The sequence below is a fragment of the Vicugna pacos genome, chromosome 3 (assembly GCF_048564905.1).
Source record: "Vicugna pacos chromosome 3, VicPac4, whole genome shotgun sequence".
Lineage (NCBI taxonomy): Eukaryota > Metazoa > Chordata > Mammalia > Artiodactyla > Camelidae > Vicugna > Vicugna pacos.
Genome location: NC_132989.1, coordinates 31,819,691 through 31,834,524, shown reverse-complemented (window position 1 = coordinate 31,834,524; position 14,834 = coordinate 31,819,691).

The window sequence follows — 14,834 nt, the reverse complement described above, 5'->3', positions numbered from 1 at the left end:
TGGCTGCCAAGGGCAATGAGAGGAGGACTGTAGGTATCGATAGGGGATCAGGTCGACTTCTCCTCTCTGCATGCATGGCCTTAGATACACTCCCCAGCTCTTCCCTCTCTCAGTCCCAGGGTTTTGGTGGTGAGTTAGTGTGGGTAATCTGACAATTTTGAGGAAAGAAAACATATGTAGGTGGGATATCTGCCTGGGCAGCACTTGGAAAGACTTAGATATCTTCCGCCTTAGAATCCAACCTTCCTCTTCTCTTCCTGGGCCGTTTCAGCAGCTTTAATCCCTAGTCTCCCTTCTGATCCATTCCCCACCCACCCATCAAGCTTATCTCCCTGAAGGACAAACTTGATCATTTTCCTCCCTGGTTTACAAAGTTTACTACCCAAATCTTCTCTCTGCCCTCCTACTCTCCATATACAATGCCCTCTTCATCTACTATATCCAAACTCTTGAGCTGCTTCCTTCATGATCTGGGTCATGAACACCCCCAGTATGTCTTTATCTGGTCCCACCTCTGCTCTTATCTCCCTCTCTCCCTTCCAGTCTGAGTATTTTGAGAGCGTGTTCTATATATTACTCAGCCTCACAGAATGCCTGTCATATAACAGGCTTTTTGGGAGTAGCAGAACAAGAAAGTCTGAGAAAGGAAAAGAAGAATACTGTTATTTCTGTCCAAATCTCCATAAGATGTTTCAGTGACAGAGGTTACACCTATCAAACATTAAGGTTTACAGAATCATTTTAGTATGATTGGACCATGCTTATGTGGCATTTTAATATTTTTATGGAAAGGATATGCCAGATGTGAGCCTTGCCTTTTTGGGCTGTAAAGTCTGGTTGGGAAGGGACCACGTGTGTGTTCTCTTCATTTCTGCACACAGGGTGGGCTCTAAATATATATTAAATGACAATGAATTGCCAGAGGGCTAGGTTAGTTTGTTAATCTTGGCACTTGGGTTAACCATGGTGATGTTAATAATGAAATTCCTTATTTTGAACCCAGCCCCTTTTCATCCACAATATGACATAATGTGGCTTTGAAGTCTCATTTTATGAAGAAAAGAACAAAAAGAATGTTAGTCTTATGAAGTTCCAATACTGTGTTTCCTCTAAATACATCTTTTAGCCATACTTCCATTAAAAAGGCTTGGTTGCAGCAGATAGGGCCCTCTCCTGTTCTTCCAAGGAGGAAACTGAATGGAGGGGGCAATTGCCAAGTCATTTCTGGTTTGTGGATTTGTACAAAAGATTCAGCCTAAGTGGGAAGGCTATGTGCTGGAGCCTGGACTCTGAATCAAGTTTGTATCACCAGAAGGGGCCAGATGAGTCTCAGAGGGAGGGCAGTGTCATGGAGTCGGGTGACAGCATTGGTTACCAGTGCTGGGATGGGATCAAGGTCCAAACACAGAATGCCTACGGGCTCATGGTTCCGTCCCACACGAGAAGCTGACTGATCTTGTTACAATACTTCACTTTTACTTACTGTAAAAATCCACGTCTTTATTCAATTTGACATCTTCATGTCCTCTCCAGATAATGTGTCACAGGTACACTTGAGCCTTTTGGAAGCTCTGAGGCCTCCCCGCAAGTTGAATAAAGGAGACCATTAGCAGAGGCAAGGATAGGCCTGTGAGTTAGTTACTGTGCATTGTCACCTGCCTTTCCCTCTGGTTCTAGGCCGATAGTTGCTCTATGACACACAGCTTTGACAGATCTCCCAAATTATGGAGATTCCCAATGGCTTTAAAATGCCCAGTGCATAAGAGTATGAATTCTGTAGATGGAATGAGTCTGGAAACTAAACTTTTGTTGACTTCATCAAGACTCATTACCTGAATGAGCAGGTGAAATTCATCAAAGAATTGGGAGACCTCATAACCAATTTGTGCAACATGGTGGCCCCCAAATCTGGCATGGCAGAGTATCTCTTTGACCAATATACCTGGGAGACTGGCAACCAGAGCTAAGTTGTAGGCTGGCTTCTCATAGTCATGGGGGTGATTTCCCTGGTCACCAGGCTGAGTGTGCATGTTGGGATTAACTTTATCTTTTCTATAAATTGTACCAAAACAACTACTTAAATTCTTTCTTTTGTACCATTTCTTCAAATAATGTAATTTGGTCCCCCCCTTCCACAAAAAAAAGTGAAGAAACTTGCTGGACTTTTAGCTGAAAGAGGACGACTCTATACACAAATGGGTAGAATCAGGAGAGGTGGCAGTAGGGTCACAGGTGGATAAGTGGCCGAGTACTCAGTGATTGGAGGAAAAAAGGCTGCTTCCCTCTCTGCTGTAGCTAGCTGGATATGGTGCAATCCACCACCATTAAACATCCTCAGAAGAAAGCTAAAGAACAGAGAGACTTTCTAGTGTCCTACTTTGGCCTCGTGGTGGTAGCAGCTGGGAAGAAAGAGGTAGATTTGGAGAATGGGATGTGAGTTGGGGCTGGAGGGCAGGTTTTCAGAGGGTGGAAGTGCCAATGCCTTAGCCTTCCAGGTTCTTGGGAGTAGGGAGGATCCTGCTTTTACAGGAGAGGAATTGTGCCAAAAGGGTGAGGCAAGCCTGGGAAGGATGTGGCCCATTGCCATGGAGAGGAAGAAATGAAGTATTTATTCCAGGGAGCTGTGACAGGAATAGAACACTGAGCTGAATCATACTTGTGCCTTCTCTACAGTTTACACCTCTGACCACCAGGTTTCCTTGAGAAAATATTGTGGCCCCTTGAAGAATCACAGCACCATACATTTTGTATGTATTTCTTTAAGCTTTCTCCCTTATTCACTCTGAATATCACTGTAAGATCCATCCTGGTGAAGGGAACTCCAAGAAGTTGTAAGTTTTTAAATTAAAGAATATAGGCAAAAAATGAGTGGGCACAAGAAATAGACTTACAAACTCAGGTCAAGTTAGAAAGGACCACAGGAATGATCTGGATACAACACTCATTCTACAGGTGAGGAAAACAAAACAACAAAAAGTTTCTTGCCTGGGTCATACAGCCAAAGTAGTAGGAGAATCAGAACAAGATTATTGATTACAAATTCAGTACTCTTTCTTCTTCACCAGGCTGTTTTAGCAATGGGTCCATCCTAACCTCTGTGTATGTGTGTATGTGTGTGTATGAGAGAAAGGGAGAGAGGGGTAGAGGTGGATACCCATGGGCCCAGTCACATCCTTCTATGCTGATTTATACTAATCCTTAAGAATGACACACTTGGCAGTTGGTGGCCCCCCTGACCTCATAATACACACATACTGACATCCTGGCTCGGGTGATAAATATAGCTACACCTGCTCTTTCGGTTCCTTTGATAAGGATGACTCACTGATTTTACAAGATGTTGGCTAACTTAGGGAATGGTTTACTTCTTCTGTAAGAAGCCTAGGAGGTACCCAGGTTTGTCTCCATTCTGGGGTTATGTGTTACATGGTCTTGAGGGTGGGCAGCATTGCAAATGCCTGCTCTGAATAGGGTTGTATTTTCCTGAAGCCCTGTTACCTATCTGACCTGCTCTGGGTCCGAGAAATTCATTGTAGCTACAGGTTTCATTTGGCACCATTTTAAGGATCTTACTGTCCTCTATAGACAGACACCATAAAGAAAGATACGAAATTAGCTTACTAAACACCAATTACCTATACTGTTTAAAAAGATAATTACAAAAAAATCTCCTGTGAACATTTATCAGAGATATTAATGCCAACTCAGGCACAATTAACATGTGCAAGAACTCACCACACTGCATCTTAATTATGCTTCATTTGCACCAAGGAATTAAGATTTGATTCGTTCTAAACTCTATTATTGGCCAGCTTTGCTAGGATTAGGTCATTAAACACCAGTAATTCTTACCCAGATTCTCTGCAGACGCTCCACATTTGAGCAATCATTTGTTTTACTGTTCCTCTTTGCTAAAGCATCTGTTGTGGGTGGCATTGTTCCAAGCCCACTAATCAACAAATTAAACTTTCCCAGGAAAGAAAAGTAGTCCTTAAAATTTCTTGAACTGCCTTGGCTTCCTCTGGATACAGTTACTTCGAAACACAGCCTGATAAAAGCTGAAGGGTGACTAATGCTACCAAAAATGGGTGCTCTGAATCTTGCAGGGTGGTCTCCTTGATTTGCACTAGGGGTAGCATCCCACATACCACAAAGAATGTGATACACAGATGAGGATGCAAACATGTCCTCATGTTTGCCAACTTGTGGGCACAGTTAGATAATGCAAGAAATACTCGGAAACGCTAACTGTTTAAACTTCACTTTGTTTCACCATCAATTAATTGCTGGAGTCCCACAGGAAGTACATCCTTTACTCCCCACCGAAAACATTATCATAATTCTCAATATTACTGAGCTAGGCACAGTGTCTTTATAAAATGTGATTTTAAAAGTTAATCTCAGTTCGGCAAAGTCTCCCCTACTCCTTTTTTTCCTCACCAAGAATGTTTTCTGACTCCAGCTCATATGTTAATATGGCTGACTTCATTTTCTTGGCTGGCTTCGTTCAATGACACCTCACTTTCCAAGCTGATTATACTGCTCAGGTGTTGTACTGGGGCTTTTTATGGCATGTGCTTTTTTTTCTCCCCACTGTATTAAGAATGGGAGGAAGAAAAATAACTCACAATTCTGAAAAGTTACCCAAAACGAACATTTGGAGAAGAAAGCCCAAACCCACCCTGGGTCAAGGTAAAGCTGACAGGCTCCCAAGACCTATGCTTTGCTTTCCTTTGATCAAGGTATACTTTGGGTGTGTTCTTAACAGCTTTACTTTTTCTAGAAGGTTTAGGGAGGGAGGGGCTGGTATGACTAGAAATAAGAGCTGAGATTTCTGAGTTGGCAGGGATTAAGTGCTGTTTGGCAGCTATCCGCTGATTGAGGTGTAGGAAAAAATCAGCCAAATCGCTGATTGAGGTGTAGGAAAAAATCAGCCAAATCACTGAATAAATTAATTTTGACACATAACACTAAAGAGAGTTGGAAGTCACACCAAAAGAATTTGTTCCACCTTTTCTAACCTAGATTTTCTCCTTATGGAGAGAAGTAAGAGACATTTGAGTGTCTTGATCTGAACCTAGAAGAGTATTACCTGCAGGAAAACCAGTGGTGAGCAGGGGATGGAGGTGGACATATGTTTAGCACCTTCTCTGAACCTGACTCTGTGCTTGGAGTTCTTAAAACCTTACTTCACTTAACCTCTATAACAATTTCAGGTAGGTTAATAGTAATCCTTACTTAAGTCACTGAAGTGAAGTGATTTGCCAAAGTCATGGAGATAGCACACACCAGAGCAGGACCTCAAGCCCTTATCTAATTCTGAAGCCCATTGTCTTTATTTTTTCTTACACTACCTAAGATTAGCCCAAATATGAAACAAGAAAGTTCTTTTCAAGTCCAGTTGATAAGAACATCTTTACTCAGGGACGAAAAACCTTTAGAACACGTTCCCCTAGAATGCTGAGAATTGATCCACACAAAAACCAAAAATCCAAATCAGTTTGCCTGCAAATTTAAATAAACACTTAAAAGAAACAATTTTAAAAGCAGTTTTCATACTTAGAAATGATGATGAAATATTACCCCTCCCCCAAGGGGAATACTATATATAGAATATTTGTGTCCACCTGATCCCCCATGTGATGATATTTGGAAGTGGGCCTTTCGGGGGTGATTAATGACTTTATAAAAAAGAGCCCAGAAAGCTCCCTTGCCTCTTCTACCATGTGAGGACACAGCAACATGACCACCACCTGTGAGCCATAAAGTGGGCCCTCTGCTAGCACCTTAATCTTGGTCTTCTCAGCCTTCAGAGCTGTGGGAAATAAATTTCTGCTGTTGAAAAGCCACCCAGTCTATGGTATTCTTGTTATAGCCACCTCAACAGACTAAGATAGGCACATAAAATAAATTTTACCCTCCTCTGCCAATCAGGAGAGGACATTCTTTTAGACTTTGTGATGGGCTAAATGGGAGCTATATTTTCAGTCTTAGGGTGACTTCTCTCTGGGGCTGGTAAAGAATTAATATCTTAGTGCATCAGTTTTTAATGGTTAATTCTGAGAAGAGAAAGAAAACCATAGAACTATTCAGGATTCTTGTGGCAAGTGTCCCACTATTTAAGCAGTATAATTTCCAAAGCTTATCTCTAAGCAAGTCTTGACAGAAGGGCCCCCTCTGGCTTTCCCCCACAGTGCCTTCCCATGCCTTGGGGGAATCCTTCCTCCATGAGCTCGGGATGTACTTAGATTGCCGAGTCTTCCCCAACACACCAGCCAAATGCTTCTCTCCAAGTTTGGCAAAGTATTACAATTCTCTCTTGCACGGGTAGAGTGCACAGAGAAGTGTTCAGTGTCTTCATGTAGAAATTTTTTCAGAACAAGAACTTAAAACTTAAACACTACAATGGAAAATATCAGAGTCATCTGTTTCTTGTTATTTTCTTATCTGTGTCTCATTCTTCATTTTGATAGGTGTGGTTTTATTTTTAGACTCTTGTCTTTCTGACTTGAGGGCTCCTGCTGTAGTTTTCCATACGCTTTCACCACCATTGTCATAAGTACGCTTTTAACAGGCAATTGTTTAGGTTACTAACCCAGCTGTTTGAGTTTAAGGGCTGTTGCCATACATAGTACTGAGTCTATGCTTAAAGTACCCGTGTAGAGATTGTTACATTTGTAAGCAAAATTTGAGGATTTGGTTGTTCCACTCAATATTTCCCATGGGGAATGTTTCTGAATATTGTTTTTTGAACCATCCTTGTGTCATGTCTGATTCATGACCCTCAGAACTGGATTGAATTTCTCACCACCTCTTTTGGAAGAAATGCCTCTTTATTTGGGAACAGGTTGGAGGAGTGTTGCATTTTGCTGGTGGTTTTAGAACCAGGATTGAAGAAGAGACATAGGAGGCTATCAAGATGTTTACTAATTGCTTTCTTTCTAATATTTGCATGTCCTTTCTTTCTCCTGAAGTTACTAGTACTATTTCCTATGACTTATTCTGCATCTTGCCAGATCTTTCTGCTAGCCCCTTTTCTTTTCTTTTGTGAAAGGATAACCACATGGTGGTGATGTTTTATCAATCCAAATTTCTTGAATGTATTTTTTTCTCTTTGTATGTATTTATAAGATATGGGAAATGAGGTAAGTTGTGCACTTTGTTTCCAAGAGCCTAGTTCATGTTCTGTGTGTGGAATGGATATGTAGAGCAGAGGAGGACTATGAAAGCAAAGTGACCCTTTAGGAAATCTTGTGTTTGGGTCACATTTTCTTTGCTCGATAAAGACCACATGACTTCTAAATATGATGCATCTTCATTGGATAATGCAATTAGGATAAAATATTTTTTCTGTCCATTTATCGGACAATTTTGATGCTAAACGAGGCCATACTCTGGGGCAACAGCTTCCTGATGGGCAAACATCTCATAATGGGACTCATCAACGTGGAAGAAAGGACAATTTTAGTCTCTAGCTTGGAAGAAATATATAGATTTATTCCAGCAGACTATCTTTTGTGGAGCTACTACTAGGGCAACTAAAGAGGGACACAGGACAAGCTGAAATTGCCTAGTATTTTCATGATGTCATTGGTTAAATGACAGCAAAGGCTGTTCTCATGGGGATAACCCATTCTACTCCTGGCAGAGGATAAGAGTGGCAGTCTTTGTCAGGCTCAGTCACCATTCAGAAATGCGGCTTATTCCAACATGATCCTTTACTCTTTTACTTTTCCTTTAATATCCTATACCAATTTCATCAATAAATTGTGTGGGCTCTCTCTCAGACATATCCAGAAGCTCCTCCTTCCTACCACCTCCACCATGTCCCCCCTGGGTGACTGCTGTTACCTCCTCTGTGATTCAACTGTTGCCCTTGCATTTCCAGGGACAGTTCACAGAGAAGCTAGCAGGAGGGGAGATCAGATCGTTTCATTTCCTGCTTACAACCCAACAGCGGCTTCCCATTTTACTCAAAATAAGATTTAACTCTAATAGAATTCAGTTTCTTTATCAAGGCCCTAAGTCCCAGATTTAGTAATTATTCTTGATTGCAAGTTTCAGATCACCTTTAAAGATGCTTTTAAATGATAATTTTAAAAAGCAATATAGTGAATGATTTCTCTGCAGAGATCATGAATATACATTTATAGGATGAATAAAAATTATCAACTGCTCTAATACCATGCAAATGAGCACTTGTAGCTTGAGAAAAATTTTGCAGTACAACCTCACTTGAACAGTGCTATGTCTTAAAACAATTTAGGTGACATTGGAGATAGCATGCTTTGGAAATCTGTTAAATGATTTGAAAAGTGCAGAACATACATGGGGCAAAGATGCATGCAAGGAATTTAAATAAAAAATGGTTTATAAAATGTGAGTGTAGAGAAATAAAATATATTAAATCAATATATTATTTTAGATATTATACAATTTGAAATAGGTGTGTAATGAATTGGTAAATAGAAAGTGAATATTATTATTTTATACAATTCCTAACAGTTATAGATTCAGTTTGGCCACACTTCCTTCTTTCTCTCTCTCTTTAACAGTCTCAGTTGGGAAAGTGGGTGCTTACTTACACTTGGGGTTGCCTCATGTTTAGGCAGATATGTTACATAGAAAGTGTGATTTCTTTGAGGGTTTGTCAGTTGACAGCTATTGGATGAAGTCAGAACCAGGGGCTCAGAAACACAACCCCTTATCCTGGCTCTCTCTGATTCCAGCATGGTTTCAGTTTCCTCTTTTGAAGAAGATCAAGCAATCAGGCAATTAGATTCCTTGCAACAGAAATGGCTGCTATTAGGCTTGACCTTGAGAGACACTCACATGCCGCTGGCTATCCCTTCCTTCATCAGCCCTCAGAAGAGACCTGAGGAAGTGAGAAGTGGATGTTTATGGTTTATGGACAAAACCTATGCTATGAAACAGAATTGCTTTCATTATCAACAGCAAAAGGGAACTTACAGATATATAAACCTTTGGGGACATAGTTAATATCTTTTCTCTATTTTGTTTTTGCTGTAAAATAAATACAAGGAAAAAGTTAGAGACATAAAGTAGATAAAAACAAATTTAAAACAGATACTGGAAAGCATTTTTTTTTTCTTTTCTGAAAACCATTCATGTGTAACTTGGCCAAGGAGACAAGGGTAAAGAATTAAATTGCTAGGTTGCTGAAGAAATAGTTAGCTGACATAACTGGCTTTTGGAGAAGCTGGCTTTTTAAGATGTGAATTAGTTTTGTTAGGCCAAATGCCTTCAAAACCGTCTTGTGTAACTATTTATTCTACACAAAGCTTCACATGCATGTACTCAATCAGCCCATGGAACAGTTTAGGAGAGTATTACAGGAAAAGCAAAGGATGACAGCATGGAAAGAAATAATTAAAGTGGCTGACATACAACTATGGCATTTGATTCATCTCTCTTTTACTTAGCTAGGCTATTTCCACCCTTCTTGGGGCTGTTGGGCACAAAGCTCGGGGATCATAAATGGTTCTTCCTATTGCCGTTTTCCTTGGTCCTTTGTGAAATGTAGAAATCTACCTCCTGTGCAGAGAAGACCCCACCTTTCTTCAACATGTGCTTCAGAAACAAAGAGTCCTGGCCCTGGTTTGTCCTGGGACTGAGCCCAGTGTGGCCAACCTAGCTCCATCCTGCCCAATCTAGAGAGATGGGGAGGATGCAAAGACAATGAATAAAAAGGGCAAAGCTCTTGTGAATGGCAGACTCATCCTGGCTTAGATATTCATGGTAATATATGGCATGGGATGGGACTGAGGAAAACTCAGGGCTCCTTCTTCTTGACATAAGTAAAGCAGCTGTTGGTCTATTGTATGCCCTGTATTTTAGGCTCTGTGCTTAGAGAGTTTCATATTTCTAATCCTCATAATAATCCTAGGAATAAAGTATGAATGGCAGCTCGGATACAAACTCAATTCTTTTTCCTGCCTCAAAGGCTATCTGTTTCCTACTCTGCCATGCTACCTCTCAGGTCTACAGGTGGACAGGGATCATGTACATCATTTATTTTGTCATTGCTTGCAACAAAGTGATTAATGTGAAGAAAGAGATGAAGATTGGAGGTTGTGGTGAGTAGATATGGGGGAGAAAGGAGAAGATTTGATTTTGTTAGCAAAAAATTCTCATGATACTTTCTTGAATAGCTGTCTAGGCATCCCTGACACTTCTCTTTTCTGGTTTCACTACTACTTCTTCACCTCCTCTTTCTCCCAGATGCTCTTCAGCTCCTCCTATTCTATTTCTTGATAAAAAGTTTCCTAGGGCTTGGTCCAAGGTCCTCTTTTTTCCATCAACTCTCATCCATACGCCAATGACCCTCAGTAGCTACTGACTAAAGGGTAAAGTCCAAATGGGTCAGCATGGTGTTCAGGGTTCCTCATGCCTGAATACCATACTACCTAATAATCTTCTCTTTTGTTGTTCATGGTACCATCATTCAAGGTGGCCCGTTAGCCTATCTTTTCCTTGTGTTCCAATATGTCATCCCCATTATAACTTCAAAATTTGTTCATGCTAGTCTATCTTCCAGGAAATTCTTCCAACTTTCTACCTTGTACCCAATCTGCCTCATTCTACAAGGTCGAGCTCAATTCTCACCATCTCTGAGAGACCATTTCCAGTAGCTCTACATTTCAAGGACCACTCACTTTTTCAAGACAAAGTCTGGACCATTTATCTGGGCCTTTAACTATATACCATTTCATAATCTTATGTGGTAATCTTGTTTCCCTGAATTGACTGTAAGTCTTTGGAGGGAAAAATCTTTTTAGGACTGGGTAAAAGCTATGCAACAAATATTCATATAGTCAGTTTGTTTCAGAAATAAGAGCTGTGTAAACCCTCTCTAAAAATGAAGTTATTGGCTCTCTTCTCCCACCCACAACACTACGGAAGCAGCAGCAGCTTCAGTACAGGTTTGGACTGGGAATCCCCTCATGTGACAAATCCAAGACACAGTCAGCCTTCCAAAGAGCTTTCAGTCTGCTCTCATTCTGAGTGAGATCTATGAGGCTCCCTAGAAAAGTAAATGAAAGCAGCATAAATGAAGAAACTCCTCCAGAAAGAAGGGACGATTTCTCCAGAATGATCCTCAGAAATTTGTTCAGAGGATTCCCACTAAAATCATTACTGTGAAACCACCCACTCCTTGGATGGTGTCCAGCTCCACACGGTGATCTGTGGCAGCCCACTACTATTCAAGGTGGTAGACTCTGGAGAGTCTTAGAATCCTCTCCCTGTTTTCCTTTTTTCATTGAATATTTTCTGGTCTTGGCCCTGTGAATTACCAGATCGACTAAGGTTCATCTCAGGTTGAGTTCCAGGTGTTGGTATATGGCCACGGGACTTACAACTCTGCCTCAAGCTTTATATTCATGAATGCACAGGCCTGAAGTTCTAAATTCACCTCGGCATGAATGGGTTCCCCTGGTACAGGGATGCTTGGGTCTGACAGAGTGGAAGGAGGAAACCCCAGGAGTGGAAATGTAGGCAGCTTAAGCAGACCAAAGGGCTGCTTTTTTGACACATTTTCGGGAATTGGTAATTCACAGCCTCTGCTGCTATTTCATTAATGGAACTCACACATGTAGCAGTAGTTGTCTGGGGAAGGCTACTAATGTTAACTTTCGCTATGGTTTGCTCTAAAAATCATGCAAAGCATTTTCCTCTTTTCCTTTGGAAAATGTCTATACTACATCCTGAAATTTAATCTGAAGCCCTAACGGGGGTGACTAATGTGAGCTGTTCGTTCTTGGCTGTTTCAAAAGTAAGCCAGCTTAATCTAGTAATATCTTTTTTTAGGCACACAGGAAAAGGAAAAAAAAAAAGACAATTAAGCAACACAAGCCACTAGTGTGCTTTCCTTAAGCATTCTTAGTAAAGCAAACAAGTGTGTGTTTTTTGAAGTTCTGAAGGTCTGGTTTAAATAAAACGTTTAACCCTTTGAAAGTCATGGCTCCAGCATGCTTTTAAAAGAAGTGTATGATTTAGGTGGGGTCTACACTGTGGCAGCCAGTATCTTGGCATTCTAGTATGTATACAAACCTCTGGTCTACAGGAGGTTAGAAGCAGTTACACAGAGGGTGGGTAGACAAAACAAAAAGCAGTGCTTGGATCGTGCTTGGAAAACATTTTTGGATTCAGTGTGAGCCAAAACCATGGGAACTGGCCTATATCCTCAAGGTTTAAAAGAGATCCAAATAGGCTTACCATGTAGTGGAAATATGAATAGCACCAGACTACAACCGTGCAACCGGGGTTCTGGTCTCAACTTGGTGGAAACCAGCAGTGCAATTGGCTGGGTTATGACTCTGGGCTTCAGTTTCCTCACATGAACATATGAGTAGGTTTCCAAAGGCCTTTCTAGCTCTGACTTTCCATGACACTGTATCATCCTAAAAGGGGTTATCAGAAGTCTGTGTTCTCCTTCATGTTTGGTTTCCTAGGTATCTGTACATATGACAGCTCTGGCTGTGGAGTTGGCTTGAACTTCCAGGGCTACAGACAGTGACTTCAGTAAGTGACGAGCAGGGTGGAGACACCAAACTTTCATGATCACACCAGAACTTCTGAAGACTCCCTAGAGGTACAGACCATTTAGGGGACACGTCTTGGATGCTATTTATCTTGGATGTGGTCCAGTAATTCAGTGGGAAAGTCGTAATTTCAGGGCCATGATTAGGAAGGAGTTTTGTGTGAATATGGGGGCACATTCTCTCTCATACTGTGGTTTTAGGAGCAGTGGGTGGAGGAGGAGGAAGAAGAGCAGCTGATAGTTGCAAAGTGCTTGCTGTGTGCTGGGCCCTCAGCTGCCAGCACTGCTATACTATCTCACTTGATCCTCTTAGCCACACTGCAGGGAAACATCACCTAGGAAAGAAACCAAGGCTCAGGGACGTTGTGTAGCTTGTTGGAGTGAGTCCTTCCTTTAATCTCCTCTTTTATTTACAGCTAATTAGACATTCATAACTGAGCAAAAGTGCCTCGCATATTACACCAGGACACCCAAGAGATTTCTACCCTCCCATTCCTCCAAAAGTAGGGTCACTTAAATCTCAGAGGGTGCTGCAGATGCAAGGGAGTCAGTGAGCTTGCCCAGTCTCCCACTTGCCAAACAGGTCTGCCTGATCTGAAGGTCTCTTTCTTTTACCTGCAAGGTGATACTGCCTTGGTGGTTGAAGTGCTGAACTTAGTGAGCTGTTCACTGTGTTTCAGGACTCTTACTATGTACATCAGGTGGATTTCAAAGAGAATTAAGGTTAGAAATATGTACTTCTTATTAAGCAAGAAAATCACAGTATTTATTTGAGAAAGCAATCGTGCTAAAAAAAAAAATAGATCCATAAGCTAGATATCAAAGGCAGGCTGGCTGAGACTGCAAAAGAGCTGTCACTTTCACTTCCTTTGGGGTGTTAATGAATCACCATCTTTCCCCTGTCTTTTCAGAAAAAAATATTCCTGAAGTTTTCCCTTTATTTTGTAAAAAACATTGTGCTATATTTAACCTTTCCCAATTGGTTTGTCTTTGTCTTTAAACAGCTTCTACTAATCCCCTCAAGGTCCCCCAAAATGTGTGATATAGACTCTTTCCAAAGTTTTTGAAGCATGAAAGCAAATGGCTGTTTGAATAAATTATGTGCATTCTTTCGTGGACTATTGTAAATTAGAGATACAAATGAGCCACAAGTAGCATGGAAAGGAATGAACAGAATTGACTGTCTTTCAAAGAGAAGAGAAATTTTCAGCTTTCCAGTCTATTCTTGAGGAACATGAGTATTTCTGAATTACTGAGTCATTACCATTTTGTAGGTCAAACATGGCCAAATATTGGCAGTTACTCATGGTTCAATTTAACATATAAATTCACTCATTTTCCTTGAGGCATTAACGATATGAACCAAAAGGTCTCTAGGTCTCAAACAGGCTGATGTTCAGTAAATTTTAGTTGTGTTGCCTACCCTCCACACTAAGCATTTATTCTTGAACCAAGAAGGTAAAACAAAACCTTCAAAGTATTTAGAAGGGACATATTGTATGACTTAATCCTGTTTGATATTCCTGGGTAATGAAAAAGGGCAGATGCTTGAATTTGGAGTGAAATCCTTTTATATTACCCTGAACTATTTTCAATATTTATGTGCAAATTGTAACCAACTTTCATCTACCACAAGTAAGCAATAACATCAAAAAGTACTCAACAGGACTAAATTTTTAAAAGCTCCAAATCTAAATGCTTGTGGGGAAAGAATCCATGTCAGCTGAAGACCAAATTATTGTTTATTACATTACTAATACATATAACTGTAAGATTTTGTTTATATGTTTACATATATTATGTTTATATGTCTGGGGTACTTTACTCTTGTGCAAAGTTTTCTGTAACTTAGCCAAGGTAATTTTTAGGGGACAGTTAATGGGAAAGACAAAATGGTACAGAATATATCATTAGCAGTTAGTTACCAGAGAGACACAAACTAATCTCAGCTGTGTCAGTGCTTAAAGAGAGTCTCAATAAAGCCACCGGAGGTGTCTGAAAAGGTTCTTCCTGGAAGGAGCATCATGACATTGTCACTTCCTGCTAGCATGTTCTTCTGTGTGAAGCACCTAAGGGTCCTTTTTCTCTTCTGTGTAAAGCACCTAATGGTGTAGATACTCAGACTTCCTCAAGAGCAGGTTAAAGCTAAACAGTGTTGTTGCTCAACATTTCGTTCAAGCCGGAGTCAACTTTGGTTCCAGGACAGTGCTCATGCTGTACCAGTAACAGATGCCAGATGAGGACCCACATTAGGTTTTAAAGGATGCCTCAA